Source organism: Piliocolobus tephrosceles, chromosome 18 (assembly GCF_002776525.5).
Source record: "Piliocolobus tephrosceles isolate RC106 chromosome 18, ASM277652v3, whole genome shotgun sequence".
Taxonomy (NCBI): domain Eukaryota; kingdom Metazoa; phylum Chordata; class Mammalia; order Primates; family Cercopithecidae; genus Piliocolobus; species Piliocolobus tephrosceles.
In genome coordinates, this window is record NC_045451.1 from 4,237,941 (window position 1) to 4,261,995 (window position 24,055).

Here is a 24,055-nt window from a genome sequence, read left to right on the forward strand (position 1 = left end):
ATGAAGTCACTATAAATTCACAGGCACTCACATGCACACACAATACATCGTATGTGTACCAAAAAAAAAAACCCTTTTTCTACACTGTTTCTTTCTTTAGGATGACATAAAGCAGCACAGACAAAACCCTCTCTGCCTCCCTTCTCACTATTCTTAGCAAATCCACACCAGACAGAAACCATCAAAAAGCAAAGGTGGCAGGTGCCTGAATGTTTCACTTTGGCACTACTGGCCTGTCTGCACGGTAACAGTAGATGCAAGAATATTTCACCAGTGTCATTGCTTAACGATATAATATGACAGCATCCATGAAACTGATTAGCATAAATCAACATAATACCCACTTTGCAGCATTAGTATTGAAAACTTTCATCTTGAAATAGTAAGAGGAAAGAGACAATACATGATGAATTGGAATGATTTTGCTGGAATGCTACCAGATGACGATGTAGGAGTACAGGAGAACAGAGCCACACACTAACATGCACATGTCAACATGATCATCCCAAGCAGCTTTCTTTTCATTCTACAAGCTTCACACAAGTATATGCACAGTGTCTTAAATATGGCTAAGAAAAACGAATTAAAATTAACTTCACAATTCAAAACAGGTCGATGATGGGGTAATACAATGTAAAAGTTTCCTGATTTGCCAAATGTACCATTTTGAGAGTCTTAAATGTATTTCCCTGAGGTTCAAACTACAGATAATTGCACCTCACAGGGCCATCACCTAAAATAAAGAAGGAAGCAGAACTGTGTCACGGAATGACATTTTCCATAGTTGATTGATGGGTTCCACTTTTCAGGGTGATAAAACAAAGGTCATGTGCTCTTCCAACAGCAATAAACACATTTTCCTTCCTTTCCCTCTGTTCACTCAAACCTTCAGCTTTTTAAAAAATTCATCCAAGTATTTTCTGTGAAATTATTCTTTATTTTACCCAACTGAGGACACCAAAGGACTTGAACATTAGTCAGAGTGGTTTTCTTGAACATTCCAGAAAAAGGAACTGAACTTGGAGCAGGGCCTGGGCACGTCCTTGGGATTTGTTCAGTATTTACCTACCTTGTGATGACACTGTTTACTTTTTTCATGCATCCATTCAAATTGACACATTGCAATCGTACATGTGAATGAGGGTACAGTTTGAGATTTTGATACATATATGTAGTATAATGACCCAGTCAGGGTAATTAATATATCCATCACCTCATGTGTTTATCATTTCTTTCTGGTTAGAGCATTCACAAGCCTCTCTTCTAGCTGTTTTGTAACCTACAATACCTTACTGTTCGCCACTGTCACCCTACTGTGCAACAGAACATCAGAGCTTGTTCCCCCTATCGAACTGTAACTTTGTAGCCACTGGCCACTCTTTCCCCATCCTTCCCTCCTCCCCTCCTTCCCCAAACTCTGAAAACCACTGTACTACTCTGTTTCTATTATATCAGCTTTTTAAAGATTCCACATATGGGTGAGATCATGTGGTATTTATCTTTCCTTGTCTGGTTTATTTCACTTAACATGATTAAAAAAATGGGCAGAAGACCTAAATAGACATTTCTCAAAAGAAGACATACAAAGGGCCAACAAGTATATTAAAAATACTCAACGTCATCAGTCACCAGAGAAATGCAAATCAAAACCACAATGAGATATCATCTCACTCCAGTTATGATGGCTGTTATCAAAAAGACAAAAGAAAACAAGCATTGGTGAAGCTGTAGAAATAAAGAGAACTTTTACAGTGTTAGTTGAAACATAAATTAGTGCAGCCATTATGGAAAACAGTATGGAGGCTCCTCGAAAAATTAAAAATAGAACTACCATATGATCCAGCAATCCCACTGCTGTGTATATAGCCAAAGTAAGTGAAATCAGTATGTTGAAGAGATATCTGCACTCCCATGTTACTGCAGCACTATTTACAGCAGCCAGAATATGGAATCCACCTAAATGCCCAACAGATGAATGGATAAAGAAGACGTGGTGTATACACACAATGGAATACTCCACAGCCTTATCAAAGAAAGAAAATCCTGACATTTGCAACAATATGGATGAACCTCATGGCACTATTTACTCTTAATGTATCTAGAGAATGCCAGGATTTAGCTATTGAAAGTAAACCTTATTGGAAGGTGGCATATGATGTGACTCCTGGGGTTACAAAGAGACAGTCACTTGTTTACATGCAGTTTCCCTTGCTGACGCATACATCCTGGGAGCATGTGAACAAATAATAAAGGCAAGGGTTTACTTCCAGAGCAACAGTTATGGTACCTTTGTCCATGCATCTTCCCCTCTCCACCATCTGTCTTTTCTACTCCCAGCACCGTGAGCACTGAGAAGAGAAAGATAGTACTGGTGCTTTTCCATTGCAACCTCGGCAATAATAAAAGCATTGCTATATATTGAGGCCTTCCGCATCCCAGGCATCATATTCAGTACTCTTAGACATAGTTTTTAATTCTTAAAATAAAATAACCCTTTGACACAGGTGTAAGCCCATCTCACGGATGGGAGACAAAAATGTGGCTTAGAGAATGCAAGTAACTGTTTCCTCTTCCCGCAGCACAGAAGCTAGCGTTTGGACCTAAGCACAAAAATGACCTGCATACTAGGCACTAAGCAGCATTGTCTTCTCTGGTGGACTTCTGTGGCTGTCTAGCAACAGTAGGAATTAGGCTAAGAGGTGTAGTCCAATTAATAACTAATTATTGAATGCCAGCTATTTGCTCAAATCTAAAAAGAAAACAAGAGACAATTAAACGTTGTTCGCCTTTTTTCTACCTGCTCTTACAATCTTAGCTTCTTAAAGAGCCACCCTGTGAACAACAGCAAAAATAGATACAGACCCAATGCATTATTCTTTCTCTACTTTGCAATACATCATTGACCAGTTATTTTGGTGGTACATTGATTACATTTAGCAAAAAGAAATAAAAATACACAAATAGTTTACATATTTTAATTGGAGTGCCATTTTTTATTTAATGTAGGTTTATGTCTAAACTGTCCCAGAAAATTAAAAATCTGGCAATTCTGAAAGACAATTGGCCATGAAAAAAAAAAGGTCTCAGATCCCATTAGTGCTCTTGCGTATATGAGGAGAGAGAAGGACTGTTGTAAATATGCAACCGTTTTAACTTAAGTGGATCCTTATAGCTTTGACTTTCTGATCCCTGGTTTCAGTCCATGCTTTCTTTCAAGTCATCCATCAATAAGAATTTTGGGTTGTCTTGCAATACGGCAGATACCTCTTCTCTGTACTTAAGTAATGCTTTAAATTGCCTAATGTAACCTCATCAACAATGTGTTTACATTTCCACCACTGAGCTTTCTCATCTTCTTGCTAGGTCTCTGCTATAACAGCAGATCTAGTCAAATCGCCTTTCTGAGTCATAGGAATTGCTATGTAACACACACAGAAACTGGGATTTATTTTCCAGAGTTGAAATAATCCAGTGGATTTGGATAGGTTCTGATTCAGATGTTTGTGGGCAAACATACTGTCATGATTTTCTGAACAACTATGTGTAAAAGCAGATCAAACAGCATCCAAAGGCTGGAGATAAAATTAATTGTTTTAAATAATTAGGGTAACGTTTTAAACATCCAAAAAGTTTATTATGCCCAAGTTTAGGATTTGTAAAAGTTGTGATGACAGGATTGATAATTTATGGGTTATTGGCTATTATGCAAGGATAATGAAAATAAATGCATTGATTTGAGACTATGTATGCCAGCTTTATGCATATAAATAGACTTTAAAATCCTATTGTATTTTATGGCTCCACATAAATAACAAAACAACCTCATGACTTGGAAACAGAGCATGTGCATCTTAAACACTCCAATAAGATGGCTTAGTTTCTTCATTTAAACTCTCCTTGTTAATGCCCATCTACGCATGAATATATTCCTGTTTGGGAAGATACAGAAGAAAGTAAAATCAGTGCTTCTGAAACATTGATGTGTTCATGAATCAACCAAAAGGAACCCTCTTAAAACATATATTCTGTTTCTGCAGAGAAAGGAAGGGCTTAACAGTCTCTGTTTTTAACAAACTCCTGGATGCTGCTGCTGCTGCTGCTGCTGCTGCTGGTCCAAGGCCCACTCTTTGAGTAGCAAAGCGTTGGACTCCTCAGTGCTCCTAAAAGCTCAATGGTAACTACATCTTTGATGTAATGATTTAGATATAGAAGAAAAGAGTTACAGCTGCTATCATAAAGAATACTATACCTGGAGACATCTGCAAAATATATTTTTAGAAGCATAACTTATATAAAGCATTATAAGCAGCTTTTGCAATTGCACAGTTTAATGGCGTTATTTGGTTCTGGGACTTCAATTGTGTGAAGTTCCTTATTCATCTCTTCTCCTCCCTCGAGAAGTGACACTGTATAACCAGATGAAAAGACACATGTAAGCAAAGCTGTGTTTATTCACCTAGCAAAATTAACATACAATATTTGTCACTGAAAGCCAAGTAGAATCTTACACGACACTCAGAAAGGTTTACATCTGTCTCCCTTCTCCTTCTCCTCCTCCTTCATCTTCCCTTCTCTTCCTCCTCCTCTTTATTCTCCTTCATCCTGTCCTCCTCCTCCACCTCCTCCTCCTCCTCATCCTCCTCTTGTTTCTTCATCATCTCCTTCTCCTCTTCCTCTTACTGCTTTTATCAGCAAGGAAGTATTAATATTTTGGATTTAAAACCTCTTGTCAGTACTTTTTCTGGAGATATCAGTGTGTAAATTACCAATTATAATTTGCAGCTGACCGTACTTGTATGAGTACTTGAGTGGCTCAAGGCTCACAGTGCCTGGATGGGAGCACAAAGGGAGCCCCCTGGATCCTCTTATAAAAACTGGATCACACCGTCATCAATTCATGAAGCTCCCCAGCAGAAAAATATGGAAGCTATAAACTGGTCAGAACTGTAAATCTATCGATTAGAAGGTCATTTATGAGAATAAAGACATGTGACATTTATGAAATGTTATGCAAGCATCGCCTCATTTAACTGTAAGTCTTTATTCCACATTTTGTTTCAAAATGATTTGCATTGGATTTTTCATAAAAAGTGTAAATGTTAACTTTTTTTTTCTATTCCCCCAAGTAGAAACCAACTTAACATTAAGGCTATGTTTTTAGGAATCTGTTACCCAAGGCCAGGCAAATAATGTGATTAAAAATGTGTTCATTGGTCTTACTAATTCAAACCTCAGGTCAATATTTTGTGAATTTCTGCAGCTACAAACACTCGAATATGGTATTGCGCACCTTCTTTTTTGGACAACAACAACTCTAGTTAGAAAGCCATTTCTAAAGGAAGACATTGCACTAAGCAATTTTAAATTTAAGCAAATTTAAATTTGAATTCAATTTTAAAGTAGCGATTACTTTATCAGTCCCAAACTTCCAAAACCACTAAAGGAATTGCATTAGTTTAATATTGGCAATACCACATTTTACCCGCAAAATACACTCACACACTCATAAAGGAATTGAAAATAGAATATAATTTAATATTGACCATATATGAATAAATATAGAAATAAAATTTGCTTAATATTTGAAAGACCTAGAAAAGTGAATAAAGTCGCACTCTACTTTCTTAATCTCAGTTTAACAAAATATATTTTATTTATAATCTTAAGTTTTTCCTAGCTCGTTGGCAAAGCTTTGTTTCTTTAATATTCTCAAGTATGTTTATTTCATAAAGCTTTTTTTCTAAAAGTCTTCTTTTTATCTTAAAATACATGTATGCTAGGAAGTTCCAGTTTTATCTTAGTATTGACTTTTATGTTGATGAATATGCCTGTCTTTTCTTTTTTATTTGTATAGAAATCACATGATATTGTTTTCCTTTATTTTTGATTCAAATGTTACATTTGATGTTCCAGGAATAAAGTAGCTCACACAAACTGAAGTAAAGATAAAACTTTGAATTTGAAAACTAGCCAGAGCGACCACCCAAGCAATATAGAAAAGCACTAAATCAGCAGCACCATAAATCAGTCACACCATTCAAATTCACATTGTAATGAAATTTATTTTTGAGACAATTTACAACGATTCGAGCTTCACTATGTATTCAGTGAGGTGGGAGGGGGAACCTAAGTGTAGTTATTACATCTTACTAATTCCTTTATAACTTATCAATTCAGACAGCTTGTAATGTATAAACAATCTCTGCCCTATTATCTAAAGTTGGCAAATTTTTCTGTGGATTCAGACACTGAGTCGGGTGGACTGATGGCTTTTTTAGTCCCTTTAATCCCCAGACTCTGTTTTGATCAGAAAGATGCTTTAAGTGGGCAGCAGCCTAACTGAGTCGAATGCAATGTCTACAGTGGCTCTCATTCCCAGAGAGCACGTCCTACTTGGAGAAACCAGAAAACTGCAGGACATTGTTAGAAGACTTTTCTGTCACAGTTGTAGTACAAAACTAAACCTATGATTGTTTTTTTCTTATTAAAGATTAGGTATGTGGTCCTTTTCCTAAATTCAGATCCTACAAAACGATTCCATTGTCCTTCATACAAGGTCTATCTAGTCAAGGTTATTGTAGCTAAATGTATGCTCCAATATGTGGAGAGGCATTTCTTCCTTGGAGACAGAGAAACACCAGCTTGGAGGGAGACCCTCCTGGATGCAGGAATATGGCCCAGATGACTTTGTAAACAGCTCCTGGATCTATTTCTTTAACCCAGGTTGTCTTTTATTATTTATATTTATTATATATAAAGTTTTCTTAGCAAGACGAAAGCTTAATGCAATGGTGTGCGACCATCTTCTGGGGTTTCTAACAAACTGAATCTACACTATGCTGTTTTGTTGTATCAGTGATACGAAAAAAAGAACTGTTTGGTTTTTAATTATATACGTATGATTGTCAGTAGGTACTGGAAGTGATATTTTAAGCTCCCTCAGCTTTGTTTCAAGGTTTGAGTGTAATAATTCCTATGCAAATCATTCTGTGGCAGAGTTCACTGTGACACCGATGCTGGAGAAAGAAACTTTTATACAGTGGTTGAAAGGGAAAGGAGAGATTCTGGGAGAATACATAATGATCAGGAAACCAAATCAAGACAATTCCTTCTAGCACCCTAAATATTTAATGTAAAATTACATAAAGCAGACTCACTGCGTAACGGTAGATGTGACTAATGTTGGATAAGAAACACACAACATGAACCAAATCCTTAGAATCACAGAAAACACTAATGGAGACCCATGGCTCAGAGACTAAGCTAGCCAGGGACTGCTTTCCACCCGGCCAGCCATCCCATCAAGGGGAGCTGGGTTTTTCATTTCTACCATACCTTTTTAGAAGCAAAACAGCTGTTTATGGCAAGATATAGGTAAGTATTTTATCAGACAAAACCACATATACTCTGGTCTTTAGAAATATGAAGACGTGGAGCGCCTTAGGGTGCTGTGAGGTTTAGAGATGTCGCTCATTCATCTCCTACCGCTATTAATCCAAACTCACAGTCTCAACCCAGAATCGGTGGATAAACACATTTTTTGAGCTTTGGAATGACAGCCAGGGTTAAAGTTGTAGCAATGATTCCAGAAGTGTCAAAACAGACTTACGTTTCCACGGCACATCAGGTGGGAGGTGGGGCGTCGAAGGGGTGGAGAGGAAAGGAGAGCAGGGAGGAGGGGGAAGCTCCGCCTTTCCGTGCCTAATTTCTGCCCCGGAAGCCTTTTCTGCTGAATTCCCTCCTGCAATCGTGGTTGAAAGGAGCTGAAGGCATCTGGTATGCCATCTTCCTGCTTCGTAGACTGTAAATCATCTGGAAAATGATGGTTTTCGCAGTAGGTAGCACCACTTCTTGAATGTGATCCTCAGCTATCTAATCAATTCCCCATTAGTGGCATCTACATTTTCTGAAAACACTTTAAGTTTCCTGGAAACTATTACCAAATGTGTTTACCGAATTACCAAAGTTAAGAATGTTCGTACTACCTTGGCTTCTACAAAGAGTTAAAATATTTAGACACCGAATTCTTGATCAATTCTGTTTTTCCTCTCTTTAGAGACCCTCCAGGAGAATATAAAAAGCTCACGGTGTGAGCTACAGCCCTTTTAATGTGGCGTTGCACAAACAAAGCTGCTACACACTCACCCATCATGTGTTTCAGGAATGTCACTTGATTGAGTGCAATGGTGGTCTACACGATGCTGTTTTAAAAAATAGTAATTGTGGGCCGGGTGTAGTGGCTCATACCTGTAATCCCAGCACTTTGGGAGGCCAAGGTGGGCAGATCATCTGAAGTCAGGAGTTCGAGACCAGCCTGGCCAACATGGTGAAGCTCCGTCTCTACTCAAAATACAAAAATTAGCTGGGCGTGGTGGTGCGTGCCTGTGATCCCAGTTACTCTGGAGGCTGCGGCAGGAGAATCGCTTGAACCCGGGAGGCAGAGATTGCAGTGAGCCAAGATTGTGCCACTGCACTCCAGCCTGTGTGACAGAGTAAGACTCCATCTCAAAAAAGAAATAGTAATTGTGTTTGTGAAAATAAAATGATTCACTCCCTTGTGTAAATGCATGTGGCCTCTATTTGCCTGTGACAGTGTAAAAAAACTTTTTCAAATTTCATTTTTCTTTTCCAAATGTAATCTGTGACTTTTAGGTATTGCTGGAATAAGAAGTGGATTTTTAGAGGCAAAAATAAAAATATACTTTTTTAAAAGCCATCGGTACTTCCAGGAAATAGCTTGGAAACAAGGATGTAGTTGCTATCTAAGCCATCTATTTCCGGACTTTTAAATTTTACTCTGAAAGTTACACTGGAGAAAGCACATTTTCCATTTTAAAGGGGCTACTCGTATTTGGTGACATTGCCTCCACCCAGAGGGTCCCTTCCTGCGTGTTTTTCCTGCAACTTCTTTCCTGCCTGGACATTCGTCCACTGCTTGCCAGGTCAGTACCCGGAAAAGTCAGCATGAAAGGCAATGCCAAAGGGCAACTGGCTGAAATGAGATCTCTGCATAGGTGCAAGGCAAAGCAAGCTTTCCTGAGCACCAGGGGACCTGCCTGAACTCACTGCAGATGGACGTACAAGTGCTAATCACAAGGCCACCGTAACGTGTTAGGTAAGGAGACAAGCGTTCTAAACGAAAGGAAGTAAGGTCACACAATTCCTCCACTGACACTAATGGATCTTAAAGGTTCAGATGTAGAGAGACAGAGATAAGAGTTTTAGAAAACATTAATATTTACCATCTACATTCCATATTAGCACCTGTAGGGCAGAATTTTGTGTAAACAATGGCTACATGTCAATCTAGTAAGTATCCATTTACTGAAATAAATTCTACCATGGAAAGACCTAAGAAAAAAGAAAAGTTTAATAAATTAATCAAAATGATATCAACATAATTGAACAGAATCCACTGAATAAGTAGCACAGAAATGTCTATTTAGATGCTTGACAGTGTGTTAACTTCCAAAGCCCCTATATTTAAAAATTATTATACTTTAATACAAAATAAACATATAATACATATTGAAAAAGAAAATTCTAAAGTGTTATGTTTATAAAAATAGACTAGAAATATATGGCTTTTAAACATTAACTTTTAATTTCAAAACAATTAAAACTAAGTTATTAAATAAAGTCAGTGTAACAAAATTCTCTATTGGTCTTTCGTAATAACTCTCTAGTCAATCAGAATTTACTAATTGATGGTGGAGTAATACATTTGTGTCTTTTCTTGTAAGACACATGTAACTAAAATCCACAGTTACTGTATGTTTTATTGCTTAATTAAAAAGTTGAACCCTAACATGGTTATAATGCAACAATATTATAAATACCATAATAATGTGTGCTGTTCAAATGGGATCTCCTTTTTCACTCATCAGACCCTGGCGGCTTTGGGTTTTGTTTTACTCAAAATAGTGTTGTAATTTGAGACAGTGTGAATAACTAGCAGTTCTCCTCTGCTATGCCCAGGTGTGAACAAGCCATCATGAACATCCGAATGAGCTGTCTGCCCAGAGTGAAGACCTAAGCGAAATCTCTTCCAGAATTCTGAGTTGCAGAGTTGATGCTCAGTGCTTATTTTAGTGCTTCCTGAGATCTGCGACATACCTAAAACACGTGCACAAATCCAACGTCAGAAATTTTAATTTGGTTTTTCTAAATATTCTCAGGATAATCCAAATCCAAATAAAATTTCTCATTATAATGAACACATTGTTTTCTATACTTTGTTCTCAAATAAATTGAAATGAGTCACTGACTAGAAGCAAACCATAGGTTGGCATCAGTTCCAGATAAGCCCCGTGGAACTGTATTCTGCCATATCTAGCCTGGTACCTTCCAAAACTTTCAGCATGCCAAACCTGGCAAACTGGGTGACTAGGACGTGCTGTCTGGTGAATGCTGGTCTGAATTTAGAGGGAGTGTGTTGGGAGGTAAGGTTGGAGTAGGTAAGGTCCTTGAATGTCCTCATTCAAGAGCCCTTTTTCTGGAGAGTCTTTCCCTGCCGACCTGAGAGTCAGCATCTCTGCCGGCCTTTAGTGCAGCCCTCAGACCCTCTGTTACTCAGGGCTGCCTGGCTGAATTAAGCAAGGGAGAGCTGAGAAGAGTTAACTGTACATTTTGGAGGGAATTTCTCCCGCTGTCATTTATCAACTCATTGCTTTGTCTAGGTGACACTTGTTTATTCACATGGTATTAACACGTTCTCATGGATCTGAAAAAGAAGTCAGTTGTCCAGGGACAAACAGGTAACTCTTTACCCTGAACCCTGGGACCTGATGGGCTTGTGTTTCTGTATGCCCAGGTGCCTGGGAAATGCATGTACTGCTGGTGAAGAGTGATGGTCAACAATGCCACCATGAGCTCTCCCGCCATGATTCCCTACCTGTTCCCAAAACCCTAAGAACCTGGGCTGTGGCCAGTAGTAAGTGAGCAGAACAAAAGAAAGAAAACATCTTTGTAGTATTTATGGTCCATGGCCTAAGTAGAAGGAAATACCAGAAATTTCCAAGAGAGGGATTGTTTCCAGGAGATTTTTCAGACTAATTTTGCATAACCACATTTGCTTATCCAAGAGTCTTAGACAGTTTGAATTAAGCATTTGAACTTCCGGATGCTCATTTGAACCAAAGTCAAACTTTGAACTTTTCAGGTTTCCCTGTCATTAATTAAAATTTCGAAGATCAATGGCATGTAATGAATCAAGTAGAATAGCCACCATCAATTGTGATAGCAAGGAGCCATACCAGGGGAGTACCAGAATGCTATGTTGGATAAAACTCAAGCTGACTTTGAATACCAAGTGAATCGACACTGAGATCTGATACAGAGAGAAGTTGACACCATGGGTGAGAAGCATCTGCCATGGATAAGGACAGGTGAGCTGCCCGGCCGCACCCAGAGCACACCAAACACAGGCTTTGAGGCACTTGCAGGAGGTGGACTTGGAAGGCCTGGAATTCATGTGCTGCTCTGGCATCTCTGAGCCTCCTGGGGCCCCAGAAACTTAACCATGAGCATCCCTGCCATCCCAGAATGGCCAGCACACAGCAAGAAAGACCCCATCCAACTAATTCCCCTATGAGCCGAAACAGCCCCACCCCATGGGCCCCCCATTGAACTAACAGGTTTCACTTCCCTGCCAGTGCACAGTGTTCCGCACGCAACCCCACCTCCCCATGGGAACCGGGGGCACCCCACCTCTTGTTACTACAAAGCCCCTGCTGGTTCTGCTGGAGTCTCTGCCGTTGAGTGCAGTCCCCGTGTGGCCCTGTGTGGCATGCGATGTCTTCTCCTGAGGCCCTGAGTATGTTTAATTAATAAACTTCTGTTTAATTTTCCCTGTCATGTCTTGGGTGTCCTGTTTCCTGCCATCTCCTACTATTTAGAGTAGGGAATCCTTTCTCCCACAACAGGGTGAACAGGGGGTGATTAAATAGAGTGGGAGTGTCTGTCGACGACAAGTTTGCAAATATAAGCACATTTGTGGAAGTATTTCAAAAATAAAAGCCAGAGAAAATTATTTGCTAAGAAGTATTTAAAACAGGACTCCAAGCTCTCCTTGTGAGAGGTGTGTACACGTGTGTATATGCTGTGCACACACAAGGGAAACTGCGTTATCGGGAATGGACTCTGAGTCTGGTGCAGGTCTGCTGTATACCTGCATTTCAGGAAGTTATATATCCTGGAACACTGGACCCAGAGGATACTAACAGATGTGTTGAAAAATACATGGTCTGCGGTCAAACAGGCTTCAGAAATGCTGACTTTAACAAACCTAGGTTTATTACTAATGTGCATTCTAAACCATTCCACTTACTTGTAAGGCCAATATTCCACAACAACCAATGCCAGTCTACTTAATGACTTTGGTGCTTACAAAAAAAAGTAAAGTAAGTAATCAAACGTATTTTTGAACCTGTCCCCATTTTCCCATTTTTCCCCATAAATAATACACTTATTTATTTGGCACAGATGAAAAAGAAAGTAAAATAATAAGCCTTCTGAAGGCATCTTCAACCAGTGCTCATTCCACTGGTCACTCCTCCTCACCGGCATCATCTCCCACCACAAACCACAAAATATTCCCAAAATTATGAATGCCTCTTCCTCTTTCTCAGTGCATTTTCCTCATTAATAAGCAGGTGAACACCTTTAGACTCATATTCAGCCCTGCAAAGATAAAAGCTGACTTGTGCAGGAAAATAAAGAGTAGTGTCCAACAAAAACACAATTGCATTTGATATAGAGGCAGACACAAAACACAGCTCCATTAATATTTTAATATTTGTTTTGGAAATGTCAGCCCATTGGTATTCAGAATATAAATTCATCATATGGTTTTTGTTTACAGAGTGTACATTGTAAAATCCCTTGATTCTAAAAGTTTTCAGGATAATATTTCGGAGAATTTTGCCACCAAGATAATACTGAAGACATAGATTGATTAAAGACAGAGACAGAGCAAGGGGATAGAGATAATGACAAGCAATGTAGGAAAGAATTAGAGCCACATAAGGTAAGGAAGGTGAGTTTGATATGCTAGACAACAGTGAGATCTACTCATCGACAAAACAAAAAGTATAAAAGACTATTTATCTTAAAGAGCTCTAAGAATTATTTTGTACAAGAATGCTTACATTTAATTTTAGGTGAATGTATTTATTTTTAATGATTAAAGTCCAAATTGACTGTTTTACTTGTTTGCATTCTTACCATCACTGATTAACAGAAAATAATGCATACACCAGCACTATAAAATTCATAGCAGCATTAGTATAGCTAAAATAATTCAGTCATTTGGAAATTATTAAGCAAATTCTATTAAACATGTGTTGTACTAGATACTAGAAACAAATGCATGATTCAGACATAGTCCTTGCCCTCAAAGAATTTATAGTCTAGTCACACATTATTAAAAATATCCACCAGGTTTTAATCACACTTGATATTGATTTGAAGGGAAACATCTTTTTTAGAAAATGTAAGCAACCTATACAATTGAAATTACTTTAGCCAATTGTTAAAGTGTTTTATTTTAGTTAGTTGGTTCATACAAAACCATTTCAAATATGTTTACCTGGAAAAAAAAAAGCAAGATGTCAAATGCAAGGGATAATATGACTATATCTTTATGCTCCTTGAGTTGTCTCTAGGGTCATAATTATAATAATGAAGTAATCAGCACTAAAACATTCTTTACCCACGGCCCAAGTTGGTATTTCATAAATAATATCTTACTAGAAATAAGTGACTGTACTTCTAAACCTAGATACTTGCCAAATCAATGAGGAGTTGGTGGTTTATTCAAAACATGTTCTTCAGACAACAGACTAATCACAAAGGGAAAGAAACGTTAGATGTCTTGTACCTTCAAGGAAAATAAGTTCCAGTTGAATTTTAAGATATCCATGTAAAAGTGAAACCATAAAAATAATAAGAAATTATGGGGTAAATAATTACAAAAGTTTGGAGTGAGGACAAAGTGTCTTTAAATGTGACCTCAAAGCCAAAGCCGTAAAGGCAATGACTCAGATGAGACGCATCTCCTTCAAGTCGGCAAGTACCACTAGTGCTTGTCATACAGGAAGTAACACATGACCACAGACTTAATGCCTTAAAAGAACAAAAATTTACTCTCTCACAATTTTTGTGAGTCATAAATTTGATACATTCCACTTGGGGCCTCTGCTCAGTGTCGCCCCAGGCTGAAATCTTGGTGTTGCCTGGCTGATCCTCATCTTGAAGCTAGACTAGAAAACAGATCCACTTCTAAGTTCCCGCAGGTGGTCGGCAGAATTCACATCCCTGTGGTGTGGCCGAGGCCCCCGTTTTCTTACCAGCTGTCATCTAGGAACCCCTCGCTTCCCAGGAGTCTTTCTCAGGTCCTCACTACATGTCCCTCTCTGCAGACAACTCAAACATGGCTGTTTGCTTCTTCAAGGCCAACAGGAGAATCTGTTACTTAGAATCTCTCTTCAGGGAAGGCCTGAGCTCTCTTTTAAAGGATTTACCTGATGACGTCAAGCCAACCCAGAGTGAGTCAACTAATTAGGAACCTTAAATACATCTGCAAAAGCCCTTCATTTTGCCATAAAATATTTATGGAAGCAAAATTAGGTGAGAGTGACAAGCTCCACCCACACTCCAGGGGAGAGGATTATCCAGAACATGTCTGGGGGGCGAGGATGCTGGGGGCATCTTAGCATTCTGCTTCCACCCAGAAGGAGACCAATAAGTACTTTTTTTTTTTTGAGACGGAGTCTCGCTCTGTCGCCCAGGCTGGAGTGCAGTGGTGGGATCTCGGCTCACTGCAAACTCCGCCTCCCGGGTTCACGCCATTCTTCTGCCTCAGCCTCCTGAGTAGCTGGGACTACAGGCGCCCGCCACCTTGTCCGGCTAGTTTTTTTTGTATTTTCTAGTAGAGACGGGGTTTCACTGTGTTAGCCAGGCTGGTCTCGATCTCCTGACCTCGTGATCCGCCCGTCTCGGCCTCCCAAAGTGCTGGGATAACAGGCTTGAGCCACCGCACCCGGCCCCAATAAGTGCTTTTAAATAAATGAATGACAAAATAATCCATCAAAAGAAACTTTAAGAGTGCACTTCAAAGCCAGAAAAACATTTTGTAACAATACAACTTTTATTTCAGTTCTCAAAGCCATAATTTTTAATGTGCAAATAATATGAAAAAGAAGTTTATAAATTGTTTTAAAATATGTTATACGTGATCGATTTCACAATGACATAAATACAGATAATAATAAGATATTTAAGTAAGAGTTTGTTGAAAACCCTTTTTAAGAGAACACACAGTGTTGATGCAGAAGTGTAAGAAATAGTACTTCATACCCCATCATACCTCAAGAAAACAAATTGATATAACCTTTATGGAGAACATTTTAGCAATATGCATCAAACACCTTTAGAGCACTCATCCTTTTGACCTGGAAATTCCATTTTTAGTAATTGATCCTAAGGGGGAAAAACTGGTAAGAATGCAAAGATGAATGTACCCCATCTGGATCAAAAGACCAGAATAAGTGCTCTCATTTTTGACCCTTTTCATCCAACATCCCACAAAATTCAAAACAAGATAGAGAACAGAGACATGACTAGCAAGTCATAAATTTTGACACATTTTCTGGAGACAGCATCAAAATCACACAAAATAAATGTTGTCACAAAACTAACCAAAAAAAACAGAAAGAGAAGGTAGAGGCAAAGAGAGTTACAGCCCACACTACATTGAAAAAATGTCTTCAGAAAAGATATTTCTCTTGTTTGCCTTGATCCAAACACAGAGATAGCTGTTAGGAGAGCAAGAGTAGGCTGTGGAGAAACGGTCAGGCTTCAGTATCACTCTTGTCATTAACCTTGTCTTACGAATTTGTTTACATACTGGTCACTCTTGCCCCACAAGACTATAGGTTCCATGATGACTTCAAATATTAAAATATCAAACAGTAATAATGAAACCGAACAGTAACAAGAAAAAAAAAAAAAAAAAAGCTTGGGGGGCCGAGGGAAGACCATGGGAATCAATCTAACTTAAAATCAATCACTTAGATTGTACCAAAGTAATAGATCCATCGTCCAGCACTCCAGGGTCTGTCACTGTGTGAGGTCCCCCTCCCTGCAGGGGTGTCTGCATTACTGGGAATGAATGGAGCCCAGCCACATTGGTTCCTGCCTAGACACAGACCTTTGAGAGTGTGAGAATTACATGACGTACCACAGGGAAAGGAATGTCTGGCTCAGCCCATAATTTTTTTTGTTACATCCATTATTGTTCTGGTTGTTATTATTGCTGTTGTTGTCAGTATTTTAACCTGGTTCTGTACTTCAGCTACATGTAAACCAAATGCTCCTTAAAATGATCTAATTGGCCTCTTGAGCTATTCTTTACCTATCCCATTATCAGAAGAGAATGAGCCTGGGACCCCACGTCTATAAGCTATGAATGCCAGCGGACACTTTTGCTATCATTAGCTGCTCAGGTTATTATCAGTTGTAGGAAAAGTTCGGCAGCATGTTTGTCATATCACTATTCAATAATGACAGGAACAGAAATAAATGCAGGTATCATAATTCCTATCTTGCTATTTGACATAAATTTTGTCAACAGCTATACCCAGACATTCTCACAGTATCCTGACTAATGCAAATTGATTTCGGATATTTTAGTCGACTATTGAATAGATAATAAGGTTTTTAATCTCCCCAGGCAAAAAGAAAAACAAAACAAAAATGTGAGTTCATTTCTATGGCTAAAATATATCGTCATTAATTGTATAGGAATGATTTCCGGTAGACCGAAGTCAGGGAAATGGCTGACTAAATAGGAGAGACAACTGAAAAAAAAATACATCTAAGTGGATGTATTATGAGAAAGGATGCATAGGAGAAATAAAGGAAGAATAGGTTCATTGCTACAAGCCCAAGCTTTTCATCTTAACTCTTTGTTCAGGTTCTCTTTGTTCAGGTTATGGGGGAAATGGACTCCCAGCAGAAGTGGAATCAACTTCCAACTTCATCAGGATTCTGAAGAGAGATTCACATATTAACCATTGCCAGCATTTATTGGGACATCACCACCTGCTGCCACAGCAACATTGAACATTGAACAGAATGTAGAGAGATTTTGGGTATGCCCGCTCCTCCTGCATATACATAGACTGTCCCTAGTCAACATCCCAAACTGGAGTGGTGAATTTGTCACAGTCATTGAACATACATTGACGCATCATTGTCATGCAAATTCCATGGTTTACATTAGAGTTCACTCTTATACATTTTATGGGGTTGGACAAATGATTCTAAGTTTTTTATGGTTACTGTAGCCTTGTACTATAGTTTGAAGTTGGGTAACATGATGCCTCCAGCTTTATTTTTTATTCTTAGGGCTGCCTTGGCTATTCGAGTTCTTTTTTTTGATTCCATATGTATTTTAAACTAGCTTTTTTTTCTAATTTTGTGAAGAATGTCATTGTTAGTTTGAAAGGGCTAGCATTGAATCTGTACATTGCTTTTAAGCAGTATGGCCATTTAAACAATATTGGTTCCTCCTATCCATAAGTATGGAATATTCTTCCAAAATTTAGGAGGAGGGACTCCTTCCTAACTCATTCTATGAGGTTGGCATCATCTTGATACCAAAACCTGGTAGGACATAAGAATAAAGGAAGACTTGAGGTCAATGTATTTGATGAACATAGATGCAGAAATCTTCAACAAAATACAGCAAACTGAATCCAATAGCACATCAAAAAGCTAATACACCATGATCAAGCAGGCTTTATCTCTGGGATGCAAAGTTGGTTCAACATACACAAATCAATAAATATGATTCATTATATAAACAGAACTAAAAAACAAAAACCAAATGATCATCCAATAGATACGGGAAAGGCTTTCAATAAAATTCAACATCTCTTCATGTTAAAAATCCTTCACAAACTAGGCACTGAAGGAACATACCTCAAAATAATAAAAGCCATCTATGACAGACCCACAGCCAGCATCATGCTGAATGGACAGAAGCCAGAAGTATTATCCTTGAAAACCAGAACAAGACAAGGATGCCCCCTCTCACCGTTCCTATTCACCATAGTACTAGAAGTCCTAGCCAGAGCTATCAGGCAAGAGAAAGAAATAAAAGGCATCCAAATAGGAAGAGAGGAAGTCAAATTATCTCTTTTTGCAGGCAATATGATTCCATACCTAGAAAACCCGTAGCCTCTGTCCAAAAGCTCCTCGGTGTGATAACAACTTCGATGAATTTTCAGGATACAAAATTAATGTACAAAAATCAATAGCATTTCTACACACCAACAACCTTCAAGCTGAGAGCCAAATCAAGAATGCAATCCCATTCACAATAGCCACAAAAAGAATAAAAAACCTAGGAATACAGCTAACCAGGGAGTGAAAGTTTTCTACAAAAAAAAAAAAAAAAAAAAAATTACAAACACTGCTCAAAGAAATTGGAGATGACACAAACAAATGGACATCCATGCTCATGAACAGGAAGAATCAATATTGTTATCATGGCCATCTTGTCTGAAGCAATTTAAATATTCAGTGCTATTCCTATCAAACTAACAATGGCATTCTTCACAAAATTAGGGAAAAAAAAACTATTTTAAAACACATATAGGATCAAAAAAGAGCTCAAAGCTCAAATAGCCAAGGCAATACTAAGCATGAAGAACAAAGCTGGAGGCATCATGTTACCTGACTTCAAACAATGCTAAGACTCTACAGTAACCATAAAAATTTCAGAATCAGTTTATTGACATTCACAAAATAACTTGCAGAACTTTGAGATTACATTGAATCTAAAGATCAAATTAGGATGAACTGACATTTTGACATTATTGAGTATTCTTATCCAAGAACATGAAATATCTCTCCATGTATTAGTTCTTCCTTGATTTCTTTCATCAGAGTTTTGTAGTTTTCTTCATAAAGATCTAGCACATAGTTCATTAGGTTTATAACTAAGCATTTTATTTTGAGGGGTGGTGATGTAAATGGTACTATGTTTTTGATTTCAAATTCCAGTTGTTCATTGCTGATATGTAGGAGAGTGATCAACTTTCTTGTTAACCTGGTGTCCTACAAACTTGCTGTATAATTACTTATAACTTCCAAGAGTTTTTTTGTTTTTGTTGATTCCTTTGGATTTTCTACAAAGACAATCATGTTGTTTGCAAACAAGATAGTTCTTTCTTTCTTTCCAATCAGTATAACTTTTATTTCCTTTTCTATTTTTGTCTTTTTGCATTAGCTACAACTCTCGGCATGATAGTTAAAAAGATGGCTGGGTGTGGTGGTTCATGCCTGTAATCCCAGCACTTTTGGAGGCCAAAGCAGGTGGATAACCTGAGGTCAGGAGTTTGAGACCAGCCTGGCCAAGATAGTGAAACCCTGTCTTTACTAAAAATACAAAAATTAGCTGGGCATGATGGCAGGCACCTGTAATCCCAGCAACTTGGGAGGCTGAGGCAGGAGAATCACTTGAACCCAGGAGGTGGAGGTTACAGTGAGCTGAAATCACGCCATTGCACTCCAGCCTGGGCAACAACAGCAAGACTCCATCTAAAAAAAAAAAAAAAAAAAAAAAAAAAAAGAGTAGTGAGAGGGAACATCCTTGCCTTGTTCCTGATCTTAGTGTGAAATTTTCTAGTTTCTCACCATTAAGTAAGTTCTCTGTAGGTTTTTTGTAGATGTTCTTTATCAAGGTGAGGAAGTTCCCTTCTTCCCTTCTTCTATTTCTAGTTTTCTGAGAGGTTTCTTTTTTTTTTTTTTTAATCATGAGTGTTGGATTTTGTGAAATACCTTTTTGGCATCTACAAATATGATCATGTGATTTTACTTTTATAGCTTTTTGATGTGATGGATTTAATTGATTGATTTTCAAATGCTGAACCAACCTTGCTACTGGATAAACCCCACTTGGCTGTGGTGTATAATTCTTTCTATATATTGTTGGATTTGCTTTGCAAATATTTTGCTGAGGATTTTTGTATCTGTGTTCAGAATATATATTGTTCTGTTTTATTTTCTTATAATGTCTTTGTCTGCTTTTGGTATTAGGGTACTGCTGAAAGTATTTCTTATCTTTACTAACGTGCCTTTTTCTTCTGGCTTCTTACAAGATTTTTTATTCACTTTTGATTTTCTGCAGTTTGAATATGGTATATTTAGGTGTAGTTTTTTGGGGAATTTATCTTGCTTTGTCTTCTCTGAGCTTTCTGAATCTGTGGTTTGCTCTCTGAAATTAATTTATGGAGACTCTGTGTTGAATTTCCTCAAGTATTTATTCTGTTTCTTTCTCTCTTTCTTCTGCTTCTGGTATTTCCATTACACACATGCTACTTCTTCTGTAGTTGCCCCCACGGTTCCCTGACATTGTGCTCCAATTCTTTTCTAGTATTTTTTTCTCTTTGCTACTGTTGCAGTTTTCTTCCTCCTTAGTTCAGCTAGGTCTGAGTTCTTGTCCCATGACCAAGAAGAATAAGGCACACAGACACTGGAGAGTGGCTAAGGCAGAGCAGAGTTTTATTAAGCAAACAAAAGCTCTTAGCAATGAGAGGAGACCTGAAGAGGGTTGCCAGAAATGAAAAAGTTCTGGATTTTTTATGTGGCAAAGACAAGAAAGGCTCCTGTGGGTTTTACCCTAAGGGGAGCTGTAAAGTTGCATCTGCGCATACCTGGGGTTGGTCATAGCTACTCTGTCTTGGTTACTACCCATGAGTGCCTAAGTGAAACCCACAGCAGGGCTAAAACCATAATGCTAATTTCTTGTGAATGATATTATAATGAGTTAGGTTAAGTTAAAGATATTCAAGTTGATTTATTGCATCTGCACCTGGGTCGGACAGTCCCTTCTGAGCAAACATCCTGGCATTAGGGGAAGCTCTTTACCACATTTCTTTCTTCTAGCTGCAGGTGTGGTCCTGTGAGTGTTTTTCCTCTTGGAAGACCCTCCCTCTCTATCCACCTAGCTGGCTTCTAACTGCCTCCTCTCTCACTCTCTCGTTTTGGAAGTTTCTGTTGACATTTTCAAGCTCAAACATTATTTCCTTCAGCCATGTTCAGTCTACTAATGAGCCCATCAAAGGCATTCTTCATTTCTGGTATGTTGTTTTTTGACCTCTGGTATTTCTTTTCCAGAATTTCTGTCTCTCTCTTTACATTTCCCACCTCCTCTTGCATGCTGTCTGCTTTATCTATCAGATCCCTTATCATATTAATCATAGTTGTTTTAAATGCCTGCTCTAATAATTCCAACATCCCTGCCTTATCTGAATTGGGCTCTGATGCTTGCTTTGTCTCTTCAAACTGTATTTTTCTGCTTTTTAGTATGCCTTGTAATTTTTTTCTTGATAGCCAGAGATGATATTCTAATTAAAAGGAACTATTGTTAATTTAAAAAAAAAAAAAAAACCCTTTAGTAATGTGGCGGTAAAGTGTGTGGGGAGGTGAAGTATTCTATAGTCCTATGATTAAGTCTCTGTCTTTCAGCCAGTTTAGGCCTCTAGACTATGAACTTCACAAGTGTTTCCTAGTGGCTCCCCTCCTCCTGGCCATGTGAGACAGCATGGCTGGAGTGAGTTAGTTGGGTAATTTTTCTTCTCCCACATGGAAGGCTAAAGGGAGATAGAGTTGGGCATTTTTTTCCCCAAAGGCGGCTGGGGTCTAAAAACATCAAAAAAAAAAAAAGAAAAGAAAAAGAAAAACCACAGTAGTTTAGGCTCTTGTAAAATTGTCTCTCCTGAGGGCAGGCCTTGCTGAGAACAGAATGTTCTGACATATTTCAGAATGGTTACTTTTTTTCTCCCCCTGCTAGAAGCGCAAGAGGATTTTTCTGTGAAAGCCCGATCAAGCTCCTGGAGGTAAACCTCACAATACCAGGAGAAGGGGCATTCTCTATAACTGGGTCCCCCTGGAGTTTTTAACTCTCAGCCTTGTCCACATTGAGCCTCCAGCACTTCTTCAATAGCAGGTTAGGTTTCCCTCCGTGGGCTCTGGTTCCCAAGGAGGTTTCTGCTCATGAGTTTCTGCTCCAGTCACATGATTCTCTGTATTTACCTGTCTGCCTCTCTACTTTGGAGGCAGTCTGTTTGCTCAGTTACCTCACTTTTCTAAAAGATCTAATGAATCATTGAGCCATTTGTTCAGCTTTTTCTTATTGTTAGAATGGAGTGATGACTTTCAAGCTCCTCACATACCAGGCCAGAATCCAGAAGATCCAGAATCACTTTCTATTCTCATAATCATCCCATGAATTAAGCATTATCATCCTCATATTATGAATGAGGAAACTGAGGTTGAAAAGGTCAGATGACTTCACAAGGACACACAAGGTGGTAAAAAGTATTCTAACCCTGGTGTCCCCCATGTACCAGAGGGTTCTTACAGCATAAGTACAGTGGGCTGAGTTAGCAGGAGACAGAAGTAAGGAAATTGCATATGACTCTGAGAGGTATACCAAACCCCTACAGAGGGAATATCAATAAAAAGGGGCACTTTTTTGCAGAAATTGATAAGTTGACCTTAAAATTCCTATAGAAATGCAAAGGACCAAGAATAGCTAAACCAATGCTAAAAAAAAAAAAAAAAAAAAAAGGGACAAAGAGGACTCACATTCTCCCATTTTAAAACCTATTACAAAGCTATAATAATTAAAGCAATGTGGTACTGGCATGAAGACAGACACATAGATGAAAGGAATAAAGTTAAAAGCCCAAAAAGAAAATCTTAAACTTATAGTCAATTAATTTTCCATAAAGATACCAGGATACCATTGAAGGGAAACAGTTTCTTCAACAAATGTGCTGAGATTACTAAATATCCACATGCACAAGGCTTTATTTGGCCCCCTCCCTTATGCCATACATGAACTAAACTCAAAATGGATCACAGACCTAACTGTAAAAACTAAACCAATAAAACTCTTGTACAAAGACATAGAAGTAAATCTCTGTGACCTGTTGGAACTTTAGGTTAGGCAGTGATTGCTTAAATATCACACCAATAGCAGAAGCAATAAAGGGCAAAATTGATGAATTAGACTTCATCAGAATTAAAAACTTTCATGAGTCAAACAATATCATCAAGTGATTGGAATATCAGCCTATAAAATTAGAGAAAATATTATATATCTGATAAAAGACTTGTATCCAAAGTATATGAAAGCAAATTCATACAACACAGTAATGATAAGAGTAACCCAGTCATAAAACAGGCAAATGATTTGAACAGACATTTCTCCAAAGAAGATATACAAATGGTGAAAAAGCACATGAAAAGATATTAAATGTCCTTACTCATTAGGGAAATGTGAATCAAAACTACAATAAGCTACCACTGCACATCCAGTAGAACAGCTGTAATAAAAAAGCCAATAATAAAGGTTGGTAAGAATGTGATGAAATTGGAACCCACCTTTGCTGATGGGAATGTAAAAAGGTGCAGAAACACTGGAGAATATTTGGGCAGTTCCTCAATATGTTAAATATAGAGTTACCATATGTCCCAGAAATTCCACTCCTAAGTAACTACCCAAGGAAAATGAGAACATATGTCCCTGCAAAGACTCCTGGATGAAGACCGAGGGCAGCTACTTCTCGTAACAGTCAAAAAGTGTAAACAACCCAAATGTCCCTCAGCTGATAAATGGATAAACAAAATGTGGTATGCCCATACAATGGAATACTATTTGGCAAAAAAAGATGAATTACTTATACATGCTAAAACAAGGATAAATCTCAAATATTATGCCATGAAACAAAGCCAATCACAAAAGATCAAATATTACTATTCCATTTATATTACATGTCCAGAAAAGGTAAATTCATGGAGGCAAAAGTAGATAAGTGACCTTCAGAGGCTGGGGCTGAAGACTGATGGAGGTGATAGGGAGTGACTTTTAATGGGTATGGGGTTGAAGATTGAGGGGGGTGATAGGAAGTGACACCTCATAAATACGGGATTTCTTTTGGAGGTGATGAAAACTGTTCTAAAATCAGATCATGATTGT